This window comes from Microtus oregoni, unplaced genomic scaffold (assembly GCF_018167655.1).
Source record: "Microtus oregoni isolate MIOR12 unplaced genomic scaffold, Mior012 000001F_ref0000356, whole genome shotgun sequence".
NCBI classification, from domain to species: Eukaryota; Metazoa; Chordata; class Mammalia; order Rodentia; family Cricetidae; genus Microtus; species Microtus oregoni.
Window position 1 is genome coordinate 62124763 of NW_024543060.1, and position 9245 is coordinate 62134007.

The window sequence follows — 9245 nt, forward strand, 5'->3', positions numbered from 1 at the left end:
ACGTGGTGAAGGAAAAGAAGGGGAGAATGGACTCTTCTTAAAGCTACGACAGAAAAGAGAAAATAGAGTTAGAAGGAGGGCATCAGGGTTTCTAATGCTGTGAAGAGACACCCATGACCCCAGCAACTCATAAAGGAAAACATTTAAGTAGGGCTCAGTTACAGGTAGAGCTTTGGTCCATTATCATCACAGGGGAAGCAAGGCAACATTCAGACAGACATGGTGCTGAACTAAGAGTTTTTACACCCTGATCCAAAGACAACAGAACAAGAATGAGACACTATGTGTGGCTTGAGCATATATGAGACCTCAAAAGCCGCTACACCATGGCACGCTTCCTCTAACAAGACCACACCTACTCTAACAAGGGCCTCATCTCCAATCGCAATACTCCCTTTGGAGTCATTTGCTTTCAAGCCATGGCAGAGGGACAGGAATTTGCCCACGACAGAGAGGGTACTGGATACATTTGTCAAAGGCTATGGTGGTGACCGGGTGATTCAGGAACAGGAGCTCAGGCTTCAGTGAAAGGTTAGTGGGGGCACAGCCTCTGGAGCCACCTACAGGGGAGCAAGGATAGCAGAGTCATGCTGCAACCTGAGATTCATCGCTTCCCCCCAGTTTTGAGGTAGATGGTCATAGAATTAGAGAGATTTGTCAAGACTATATTTTGGGTAAAGTGTACATAAAGCCAATGGAGACCAAGAGAAAAGAAAATCCTTTGTAAAAGTTTCTGGATGGAGCAAGTATGGTAAAGACTGTGAAAGGGAAGGGCAAAAGATGTAATTTTATCATTTATATATGATGTATATGTATCATATAAATAAAAATGCATATATATTTAATTATATATAACCTCAAAAACTAAAAGAAATCTATTTAAAAATATAATTTTAAAAAGCAAATGAAAGGGGAGGGTCAGAAGCAGATGTGGAAGCTGAGGCCCTAAGACACCAGGGAACTTTACCCAGTTTACTGAAATAGGGTATTAGAAACACTAGGTCAGGATGACCTTTCCCGGAGGCATAGGTCTGATGAAGTGCCCAACAGTAAAGTAGCAGCTTCCCAAATCTTTCTATCTTAGCAACTTTAACCTCAAAAACAAATGTGTTCTGGCTGGAATATCACTGACAATGTCTTTGTGCACATTTTCCAAGGCTGTAGGGGTTGGCTGAGGCTTCTCTTTCCTTAGAATAAAGCTGTTATTAGCTCACTGGCTCACTACTCTAGCATGGCCCGGGATGCCTCTTCTCACACAGCCATGGTCTAACTGTCTCTTGAATGTGAAGCTCCCAGAGTTGGGGCTTGAAGATTTTAGCCTGTCAGCTGCCTCTACAATTTTTGAAAAGGTGAGATTAGTACAGGTTACAGATAAGATGAGATCTTATGCACACTTCACAGAAAATAGACTTTGTGTTCAAAACGAACCAAACAAGAATTGGTTGTCTCATTTTGTTTTTAAATACCAAGCCCATTTGAGTTAATTATCCTGAGTTCAACAGGGGGAATTGCTAAACACAAATATGGCATGTTTCAAGGTCACTGCATAGAAAACACTTAGAACCAAACCAGAAAAATGTCATTTACTTATCAAAACTCATATTAATAATCAAAATGATAGAAACTATTACTTGATGGTATCAAATATTCCAGGTTTGTAGTCTGTCCATACCAACACTGGTTACTTTTTGTTAATTTGTTTTTGTTTAGTCTTTGGAACTCAAAGTTTCAACTCCTCTTTTGATTCAACCTTTTTTCTGTGCCTACTGGGAAAAGTTTACTGGAAGTCCGTTTGTCATTTCTCCTACAAACTACCTCAATTCTCTTCCCGGTGATCATTCATCCTCCCAACTATAATCTCCTAGCTTTTGTACTTTTATTGTAGTCCTTGCTACACTGTAATGTGTGCTGTAAACTATCTCTCTGCCTCTGGTGAGCAGTGGGTGTTCAATTTCTTACGCATGGCAATGGCTGTTCCTGTCCTTGGGTGAATATGACGATAGAGTACAATACTGGGCAAAGGGTACACACACAGCGGCAGCTTATAACGTGCCTTCGACACTACACAGATCCCCATAAACCAAGATTTCAACAGAATCGTGCCCAAACTCACCCTGACTCTTCTAACAGTGTCAGCTTCTATTAACCTTTTAATGTCTTTGATGACATTTCTCCACACCACAAATCTAACGTATCTGTTAATGATTTCTACAACAAACTTATGGTATACGCCTAATTAATTTTTTCTGAATACATATTTGAAAAAAAATCAAATTAGAGCTGCTAGGCCAGAGAGACCACAAATACAGTGTGGATGTTATTATTTTACTGTTAGGTTTCTTACTAACTAATGCACTACATTGAACTCAAGCGCTCCTGAAGACCTCCTTCCAAATCCTACTCACAAATCAAGGTCGAGCTTTGGCTCTTTCTAACCTAGGACACCTTCAAATCATTCTGATTGTATCAATGGTTGTCACCTTTCCAGTCATTTTTTTTTCTGTATGAGATGAGACATTGTTAAAATTAAATGAGGCCGTTAATAACACCAAGAGCACTAAACGTGCATACCACCATGCCAGAACAAAGCTTACTAGCGAGCTACACAGAAATGCAAGGATTGCCACTTACAGCCATCACTATAAATGTTATGCGTAGTTATCAATTCAAGCTCCTTGCGTGATAGGACTACTGAAAACTTTTATCAGCAAGTAGGTCGATGACACCATACAGTGTATAAAGCACATCCCACCTGCTACAAGCCTTCAGTTCCACTAAAAAGCCCAAACTGTAAACTAAGAGAACTAGGAGAAAGGTTTAAGATGCTGTTTCAATGGTAAGTTTGCCTACCCTGCTGCTTTCAACTCAGAGACTTTCTATAAGTGATGGTTGGCAGTTATTAGGTCAACTGTGGTTTTCCCAATCTAGGATACATGGAGCCTGGGTGTTGGGCTGCAGGCCAGAGATTTGTCCTTCATAGCTCATTTCAGAGCCTAGGTTGAAATAACATGTTCTTGTGTGGTGTGATTCTGACATCCCTGAAGCTAATCATATCTTGCTTGGTTGGCTCAGGAATCTTGTTGGTTCCATTTAAGTGTACCCCTGGCATTCCACCAGCCAAAGCACATTTGACAGGCAAATCCTGTTGAATAAACTTCACAATAAATCAATCACAACAACTTGAAATGTTTGTAGATTCCCAGATTCTGAGGCTGGATAGGTAGGTAGATCAGTTGTAAATTCCATTGTAAATGGAAACACATTGAGCCAGGAAGGAAGCTCAGTGGATAAAGGCTCTTGCCACCAAGGCTGATGACTTCAGTTCAGTCCCCAAAACTTCCAGAACAGAAATGGAGAAGTCAGTCTTTCACACTGACCTGTAAAACCCACAGATCCACACAACACACATCGCATAAATAAATAAGCAAATGATTTTTTAGTTTTAAACATGCATGGATAAGAGACTAGATTGTCAAGGAGAATAATTCATTTTTTAAATGCTGCAGGTAAAAAAAAATAGAGAAGAAAAATTTGACAATAAGGACAAAAAGCAATAGAGCCTTGGGAATAAGCCTATTTTTAGAAATGAGAGACACTCCGGTTTTAATTAAGATTCTGCTGGTAGTTTTCCAAATGGTCCCCCGGCATGCAGACTGCTTCATCTTTTATTCTTGGTTTCTTCAAATGTAAATAGAAATTTGTACTTCATTAGATGATTATGTCATTGACTGTTACCATGTGTGCACTGGTTCCTAGACATAACTGATCGTGTCTATGGAATCAAATAACAGCTTTTAGTTTTATTGTATTTCCTCACTGTTAGGCAGCACCCCCACCCTATGGAAACAGCTCTTTCTGACACCTACTTGAGCTATGATGGTTGCTTGTATCCAGACTCGGAAGTTACAAGGTGGACTTGATGGAGACAGAGTCAGCTGCAACAACATAAATCTGAGTGTCCATGCTGACAATTCTGCTGAATCTCCCAAGAGATGATGACTGGTCCTACCCTGCAGTGCGGAAGACATCTTTCAGACAAAAATGTCACATGAGAGACCCTTTTGTGGAAAATGAAGGCAATGTTGGAGAGGAGTTGAAGAAGTTCTGATGGGCTGAGGGATGGATTGCTTTGGAAACATCCTATCTCCCATCTTTTCGATTCTTGTCTGATTCTTGGGACTCCAACTGCTTTCCCAGACAGTTTCAGCTGCGGATTAAAAACAACAACTCCTTGACTGAAGGTTTTAAAAGTGCTTGAATGTTACAGGGTTTCCATCCTTCCAGAAAACAAGCCCCATGAGCCCACGGGTGAGGAGTGGGAGCAGAGACAGGTGGTCCTAGCTGAGGCTGAATTCAGGTGGGTGTTTTTTTTTTTTAGCTTTTCCTTTTTTTTTCTTTTCCTTCCCTCCTTATTTTGCAATAACTGACAGACAAATTGACATCCGTTTCTGTCCCGCCTCCTTACAGATACAGTGTCACAGTAGAGAAGACAAACATTGAAGACACTAGCAATGACAATTTAGGAGGTAATGATACAATATTCCACAAAACATGGCCCCTGCTCACTGCATATGTCATCAAAAGTAGAAGTCAGCCAATTCTTAGCCGAATCCTGTCAGTAACCTATTTTTTTCCAGCCCAAGGGTTAATAAATTCTTTTATTTTCACATTTTAATGGGTCACAAAAAAACAGGGACAGAGATCTGCATATCCCAAAATATTTATTATCTAGCTGTAGAAAAAATTCATTTCCGGCATCCAGAACACAAATGTCTTAGATACCCCAATGCAACGAATGTTCCACAACTAACAGATTCATCAATCATGAATATTTACATGATAATAATGTTCACCTTTGAAATTAGGAGAAAAATATTTCATTTTAGAAATTTGGGGAAACAGATTCAATTCTATAAAAAGCTCCATTTATTTATACATAAAATATTAAGACAACGTGACCAAGTATTATCATATAACTGATGGTACTAATACTAAAACCTAAAATTATTCCTTCAGATGGCTCAGAGGTTAAGAGCACTGCCCGAGTGCAATTCCCAGCAATCACAGGATGGCTCACAACCATCTATAATGAGATCTGGTGCCCTCTTCTGGCATGCAGGCATACATGCAGACGGAACACTTTATATAATAAATAAATGAATCTTTTTTTAAAAGTCACATCTGGCTTAAAAAATGTCTTAATGGATTTATTGTATTTTTCTCCTTATAAAAGTGTCAAACATTCACACATATTAGACAGTACTTTTTTTTAAATTTTTTTAAGTAGTAAGTTTAAAAATATTGGGGGAATAGTCTTTTCTGCAAATCAAGTTATAATCCTCAGATAGATTCTGTGAATTGTTTTTATGAAATGATATGCTAAGTATATTTTAAATTAACAAACAAGTCAGAGTTTTTCCCAAAATGATTGTGGGGAATTTTTCGAATGCATGTTCATGTGTGTATGTGCACATGTATATGCAGGTGTCTGTGAAAGTATGTAGTTGTACATGTAGAGACCCAGAGTTGAGACCTGTGTCTTCCTCAGTTATTAATTTTTGAGGTGGGGTCTCTCTCAGAATGCAGTGGTAGATAGTCTAGCTTGAGGCTCCCTTCCAATGATCTCCTGTCCTAGCTTCCCCAGTGCTGATACTTTAACCTGTATATAACTGTATATCTGTCTGTCATGCCAGGTATATGGCCACCATGTCCATCCAGCTTACATGTGGGTTCTGAGGATCCGAGCTCATGTTTGGAAGTACCAGCCTGCTTCTGTGTTTGGCTCAAAAGCCACCTCACAGTAAAGAGAAAATATGTTCATTCCTGCTTATGATTCAATCTATTTCTCAAGGATTAGGTTATGCTCCCCCTGCAACCTTAACTACAAATGTGTCTGTACTGTGTGCTTCAGGAATGGCAATCATGTTTTTCCAAACAAGTGGAAGACTTGTATGAAAAAAACTTTAAATATTTGAAGAAAGAAATTGAAGAAGACACCAGAAAGTGGAAAGATCTCCCATGCTCTTGGGTTACCTACCTGAATTAACATAGTAAAAATGGCAATCTTGCCAAAAACCAATCTACAGATTCAATGCAATACCCAGCAAAATTATTTACAGACCTCGAAAGAACGGTACTCAACTTCATGTGGAAAAGCAAAAAACCCAGGATAGCCAAAACAATCCTGTACAATGTAACCAATCAAAGACCTGGATATTAATCCACACACCTACAAACACCTGATTTTTGACAAAGAAGCAAAAAATATCAAATGGAAAAAAGAAGCATATTTAACAAGCGGTGCTGGTATAACTGAATATCAACATACAGAAGAATGAAAATAGATCCATAGCTATCACCATGCACAAAACTCAAGTCCAAATGGACCAAAGATCTCAACATAAAGCCAGCCACACTAAACCTCATAGAAGACAAAGTGGGACGTATACTTGAACTCATTGGTACAGGAGACCACTTCCTAAATATAACCTTACTAGCACAGACACTATGAGAAACAATCAATAAATGGAACCTACTGAAACTGAAAAGTTTCTGTAAAGCAAAGGACACAGTCAACAAGACAAAATGACAGCCTACAGAATGGGAAAAGATCTTCACCAACCCCACATTGGACAAAGGTCTGATCTATAAAATATATACAGAACTCAAGAAACAAAACTTGGTCATCAAAAGAACAAATCCTCCAATAAAAAGAATGGAGTAAACAGAGAACTCCCAACAAAGGAATCTAAAATGGCTGAAAGACACTTAAGGAAAAGTTCAACATCCTTAGCCATCAGAGAACTACAAATCAAAACAACTCTGAGATTCCATCTTACACCTGTAAGAATGGCCAAGATCAAAAACACTGATGACAACTTATGCTGGAGAGGTTGTGGGGTAAAGAGAACACTCATGCATTGCTGGTACAGCCTATTTGGATATTAGTATGGTGATTTCTCAGAAAATTAGAAAACAACTTTCCTCAAGAACCAGCAAAACCACTTTTGAGTACATATCCAAAGGATGCTCAATCATGCCACAAGGACATGTGCTCAACTATGTTTAGAGCAACATTGTTTGTTATAGCCAGAACCTGGAAATAACCTAAATGCCCCTCAACTGAAGAATAGAAAATGTGGTACATTTACACAATGGAGTACTACACACCAGAAAAAAAATGTCATCTTGAATTTTTCAGGCAAATGGATGGAGCTAGAAAACATCATACTGAGTGAAGTAACCCAGACAGAGAAAAACAATTATCATATGTACTCACTCATAAGTGATTTTTAAATATAAAGCAAAGAAAACCAGCCTACAAATCACAATCCCAGAGAACCTAGACAACAATGAGACCCTAAGAGAGATATACATGGATCTAATCTACAGGGGAAGTAGAAAAAGACAAGATCTCCTAAGATAATTAGGAGCAAGGGAACCATGGGAGAGAGTTCAAGGAGAGATAAGAGGAAGGGAGAGGAGCAGAGAAAAATGTATTGCTCAATAAAATCAATAAAAAATTAATAACCATCTTGCATCCCTACCATTGTTTCAAAATGGTTGCTATGGTTATCTTGCTATGACTACCTGTTTTTCTGACCACCTTGCAATCATGTCTTTGTTTCCAGAGGTTCTTATGACTAACTTGTTAATCTTATGCTCTGCTCCTGTAACCCCGCCTATTTGGCCATCAAATCCCCCTACCTCTCAGCTATAAAAGACTTTTCTTCTTCACATCTAATGCTGACCTCTCAAACTCTGTCTTAGGGGGAGGTGGCCTATGAACATGAATAAAAGACCTTCTTTTGATTAATTGTTTGCTTTAATTAATTTGGTCATGATGATTTGGGTCAGTGGTCTTTCTCCTCCCATCTTTGGGGTTAACAGCTTTTCCAGAAGTATTTTATTCATCCATCTCCCCAGATCCTTGATTCTACAATTTTAAATTACACTCAGCACCACTATTTTCTTCTGCTTTTATGATCTTGGTTACATTAACAGCTAACATTCCCTGATAAGCTAGGTATTCACATGTAATTTTTTTTGATTCATAATGCTGAACCTCCACTAGTTTATCTGTTGGAAATTATGAATATATAAGTTCATTAAATATTAAAGCAAAATTTTAATATGTACTGAAAATTTGTTCCAAATATATTGTTTTTATTATATGTTTGATTTATATACTTTTATATTAATACTACTTAAAAATAAGGCAAATCTACTCATTTTATTGTGTGTTATTTTAAAATTATTTATGTAATATTGATGTTTGTGTGGTGTAGGAGGTCCTTCTGTTTATGCATTGCTTTCACTGGTTAATCAATAAAGAAACTGCTTGGCACGATAGGGCAGAGCTTAGGTAGGCGGAGAAGACAGACTGAATTCTGGGAGGAAGAAAGCAGCGAGAGAGAGCTGCCATGGAGATGTCAGGTCAGACATGTTGAATCTTTCCCTGTAGCCACGACCTAGTGGTGATATACAGATTATTAGAAATGGGTTAAATCAAGATGTGAGAGTTAGTTAGCCAATAAGAGGCTAGAGATAACGGGCCAGGCAGTAACTCAATTAATACAATTTCTGTGTGGTTATTTTGGGTGTGATCTAGCTGGGCAGCCGGGACCAACAAAGGGCCCGCTATCTCCAACATTTGTGCTTAACAGAAAATCCAGGGATTTTATCCAAGGGAAAAAAAGCAATTAAAAATCAATAAATGATCCAAATGCAAAAAGACAGCTACCACATGTTTTCTCTTAAACGTGTGTGTTTGTGTATTGGAAGGAGGTTGTAGAAAGGGAGTCCTGAGTGGAGAGGAAGCCCGCTTAAGGGAGGTGGGAAAGAAAAGGATGACTAACTGGGGGAGGGAGGGAGGGAGAGAGAAGCTGGGGAAGGGAGGGGAGCTAATGAGAACAAAGTATGATAATTATACATATTTATGAAGAGGTCATGATGACTCCATCACTTTGTATGATAAACTAAATAAATGATCAAAGAAACAGCTAAATATACAAGCTTGCGGTAACACTAGGAAGAAAGAGTGTAGTGGCGTGTCATTTCAAGATGACAGACATCATAAGCACTGCACTGTAAACTGTGTCCATAAGTAATATTATGCACACAAGTTTGATCATCTTGTAAAATCAGGTAATATGTGTATATCTTCATATCACCATGCCCTTTGGGGGGGGGGGTGTTCATCAAGAATTTTATCATTGGTACTGAAGAAATGACTCGGTGGCTAA